Source organism: Myotis davidii, unplaced genomic scaffold, assembly GCF_000327345.1.
Source record: "Myotis davidii unplaced genomic scaffold, ASM32734v1 scaffold317, whole genome shotgun sequence".
Classification (NCBI taxonomy): Eukaryota; Metazoa; Chordata; class Mammalia; order Chiroptera; family Vespertilionidae; genus Myotis; species Myotis davidii.
The window spans coordinates 1,675,579-1,680,449 of record NW_006288994.1 but is presented as its reverse complement, the minus strand read 5'-3'; positions in this window follow the sequence as shown (position 1 = coordinate 1,680,449).

The following is a 4,871-nucleotide window of genomic DNA, read 5'->3' as shown; positions in this document are numbered from 1 at the left end:
TCTTCTTTTCTGTCTCTCCTTGATCTCACCTGGCTGGCAAGCACTTCTCAGTGTTCAGTGTCCTTGGAGTAAATGACAGCCCTGGTCCCTGGGAACCGGGCCTAATTCTCCCCCCAGATGATTGGAGAAGGAAGGCAGCTCTCCAAGCCAGGGTCGTCAATGACGCCAACATTCCACCCTGCGATAGGTATTAGGGAGTTTATTTTTAAACTGCATGGCCTGAATAAACAAATAAACTAACACCTTCAGGAGCAGCTGGACTATGCAGATAATGTTTCTCACGCTGGAGTATCATTTTACTTTATGGCAGGCACCTAAGGGCAACCAGGGCATATTATAAAACCCTGCAGGTTGCATTAATTTCACTGCCAGGAAAACACAGGGCTGGTAGTAGGCCAACTCTGGGCCCCAATCTCTTTCCAGCTGACTGTTTGTCCTTGGATAAGTCTCCTCCTCTCTCTGAAATAAGGACTTTTCGACTCTATGGCATTCAAACTTCATTCCAGCTCTGAAAGTTCATGACCATATCGCTCTTGCTAATGGTCACTGTCATTTTTCCAAGGTTGCCTTCATGGTCAGGAAATTTTACGACCAAATACCAGTGGGTCATGGTGATGAAATACTCTTGGCTACCTGCTGGAGTGGTCACTGACCACAGAGGAGCAGAAAGGGGCAAACAAGTTGCATCATGGGCAGGGGTCTCCGTGGCAATGACCTGTGGCATTGACGGGCGCCAAAGGCTACTGCTTAGAAGTCTCTTTTGCAAGATTCCAAGCCTCAAACCCCTCCTCCCCCAACTCTCTTCTTTAAAAAAAAAAAAAATGTCAACTTCAAAGCGGGCATTAGAATGAGTCAGGCAGTCATGCAATCTTAGAACTGAAAGGAGGGCTAGAGATCATTTGCATCAGCCCATTGTTCCTTCCCCAGGCTCAGCCCATTTACATGTGAGGACACCCAAATTTGGCCCCCAGGGCCGCTCCCACCAAGTGGCAGAGCTGGAGCTGAATACAAGCGACTCCCCAAGCCGACCCCTGCTCTTGCTGTGATTGCAAAAGCCACCCTTTCACTGGAGTCCCTGTGTTTGGCTAGAACACAGCCCATGGAAGTCCCAGAAACCTTGCTTCTCCAAGGTCAGCCGGCCATCCTGCGGGATCCACTGGAAACTCATTAGAAATGCAGAAGCTCAGGCCCCTCCCCAGATCTACACAACTGGAATCTGCCTTGTGATAAGGAATTTCCCCCCCACCCCCCCACCCCACGTGATTTATGTGCATATTAATGTCTGAGAAGCATGAGCATAAACAGTCCTTAATTTAGTACAGAGTCTTGTTCCCCAACAGTCTTCCAGTTTAGCAGTCCCACACCGGAAATTATGGCAGGTCACAGTGGCCCCAGTGGATCATAATGGTCACTTATAAATCAGCATTAGCAAGTGGTTCTTTAGTCCTCTATAAAGAAATCTGTGACCTCCGTGGAAAGGCCTTAATGATTTTCCGTCTCCACTCAGGAATCAACATGAATCTGGGTATCCAGGAAAGAAGGAGGAGATGTCTTAAAAAAAAAAAAAAAGATCAGATGACTATGACTCTTTCATTAACTTCTGCTTACTTTGCTTTGGCATGGCTTCATGAAGCCAGAACCTCCTATTTCCATGCGGCTTATATGAGGGTCATTGTTCTTTTGTGCCACAACGAGGCAGCCTGGGGAAGAGAACGGAGCAAGGGGAGTGGGTCCAGAGGCCCCCCCCAGAGCTGGGTTCCATTATGGCCTCAACTCTTTACCAAGGCAGAGCAGGTCACCCCTCTGAACCTTATTTTAAACATTGGTAAAAAAAAAAAAAAAAAAAAGTTATGCCAATAATAACTTACAAGAGTCAGGCGAGATTATACGTATGAAAATTCCCAGCACCCAGCAAGTATTCTGTAGAATCAGAGCTGAGTCACTCAGAAAGGGAGTAATTACACTACCCAGCAAGCACTTCTTGAGTATCGACAAGGTGGGTAGACACTGGGAACACAAGAGTAAATGAGACAGATATAGTGTCTGTTCCAATAGAACTACTGTCGGTTGAGAAAGGAAGACAAGGTAATGATCGCTAGCAATGACTGAGTGCTTGCTACATTCTATTCTAAGGATTTTACGTGGATTCACTGATTTAATCATTACTGCTACCCAGTGAGTACTAGGTACTATCATGAGCCCATTTTACAGATGAGGAAATGAAGCATGCAGAGGTTAAGCAACCTGGCCAAGAGCTAAACTGCTGGTAAATAGAAGAACCTAGGTGATGAACCCAGACAGGTTGGCTCTATAGTCCACTAACTTAAACTCCATGCTACCTTGCCTCACAAATTGCAGCAACTAAATATATATAAGTGCATGTTCAAAGGGGAGTTATCCAGAAAGCTAGCAGAGTATACCAGGGAGCCTGGCCTGGTCTGAGGAGGCAGAGAAGGCTCCGTGAGGAGGTGAGGAGAAGGAGGTGATCAGATCCCAGATTAAGAAGAGGAAGAGTCTTTGCAGCCGGGCAAGGATAGGAATGAAGACCTGGAATGAACTGAGAGCTTGGATAACTTAATGCTAGGTGACAGAATCATGCTTGATTCCCAAAGAAGATTGCAGCAAAAAAAATAAACAAACCAATACATACGCTCACAAATAAAACCTCTGGGCTGCTACTTCTGTCATACGCACATTCCCAATTTTCAGTCTTGGCCATTCTTAACACTTATCATTTTAGGGCTAAAGATGAAGGACGGGTGAGCGGGCAATGAGGAGGAAAAGTGAGGGTTTCCGCATCAAGTCTGGCCATGGACCTACTGGTTTCTCCTTTTGGTGTGATCTTGAGAAGACATTTTAAACCTGTTTTCTAAACCTCAGTTTTCTTATCTGGAAAATGGGAATAATAATACTTCTTATAGTTGTGAAGATGAAATAAAGCTATGCATTCATGGTGCCTGGCCCATGGCCCTTCCCCTGCTAGTGATCAAAGTTAGAAGCTGGCATTTGTGTAGGAAAATAGAACCAATATCCAAACACCCAGGTCCCTTCCATCTTTGAAGGCATTTGGTTTTTCTGATATCTTAACCAATATCAAGTAATCACAGGGCAACCATAAGACACTTTTTGAATGTGTTACTTTGTTTCAGACTCATTAGAGGAAGCAAAACTCCAATTTGGATGAAGCCACTAAAATGCCCTACTGATAATCTCTCTTATATACAAAAAAAGAAAGTGAGCAATAAAATCACAATATAAAAAGACAGCTACTCGAATTAATGGGATTTTTTTCACCTAGGAGTGTGCCCTAAAGGAACATGTATGACCTCAATCCCTACCAAATGCCAGAGAGAGAGATTTGGAATCAACAATGTCAGATTTTTTCATGGCTACTTGGACTTCAGAACCAGAAAACATTTTAAAGACTATCTGGGCAAGCCCAGCCACTTTTCAGCAAATATGTATGATTATTTTTCTCAATACATTTTTATTGATTTCAGAGAGCAAGGGAGAGGAAGAGAGATATAAACATTCATGATGAGAGAGAATCATTGATCAGCTGCCTGCTGCACGTACCACTCTGTGGATTGAGCCCAAAATTCATGCATGTGTCCTGCCTGGGAACTGAACGGTGACCTTCTGGTTCATAGGCGGACGCTCAACCACTGCACCACACCGGCCAGGCTATGATTATTTTAACACTCCCATGGAATTATTGGCAGAATTAGGATTTGAACTTGGGACTTCTGGGACAATCGAGGGGCAGCATACACACTGATTGGCTAAGGAGATTTGCTGCTCAACACAAATAATGTCAGTTTTAACATTTAAGCAAAAAGCTGTGGATAAGTGGCTAACATCCTTTTGTGGAGAGGGAAAATAGAGTTCAAACTGTGATAAGCCACCAACGCCTTGATTCAACACATTTAAGAACATATTCTCTTTTCTGAGAGATGTCCTAATCCCCATGCTTGTCACTTCTCATTGAGGCCTTTGTGGGAAGTTAGTAAAGTCTGCTTAGATTTGCATGTGATTTCCATACTGGTCCCCTACCCCGAACTCACATCAATGAGGAATCACAGGATTGTTTCTGTTCTGGTCTTGGTCATTTAGCAAGAATGCTGAGTGCCGTGGCCTCTGTCAGGCAAAGCCGTCACCCAAGGCAAGCAAGGCCGAGGGTCAGGCAGCCCTCCTGAGTCCGATGCCCTTCAGATGCCTTTCAACAAGCCACAAAGACGCCCAGTGCAGTGTTGCTGTGTATGGTCTGAGCAAATTAGCTATGAAAGAATGTCTGGGGCAGTTGAGGACATCTGAGTTTGGACTGGGCATACACGGCACTAGAAAATCACAATTATTTTGGGTGGGTAAGATAATTCTATTATTGTTATGTTAGATAATAGTCTCGCTTTTTAGAGATGCATTCTGGAATATTTGGCAGTAAAATGTCAAGACATCTGTAATTTCCTGTAAAATATAAACTACCTTAAAATACTAAGCAGGAGAAACCAAGATGGTGGCATAGATTAACGCTGGAGATTGCTGCCTCGAACAACCATTTCAAAAATAAAACTAAAAGACGGAACGGACATCATCCAGAACCACAGGAAGGCTGGCTGAGTGGAAATTCTACAACTAGGAGGAAAGAGAATATCATACCCAGACTCAGAGGAGGCGCAGTGCTGAAGTGAAATACTCAGGTGCGGAGTGCGCGCGGAGGGGGCTGGCGGCGGAGGGCGCGGTTGTTTTTTCAATCGGGAGGAAGTTTCAGACTCTGAGCTCCAGAGCCGGGAGAGTCTCTAGGGACTCAGACTCAAACAGGAGAAGCGGACTGTCTGGCTTCAGTCGGAACCCGAAGGAAGCTTTCTCTCCGA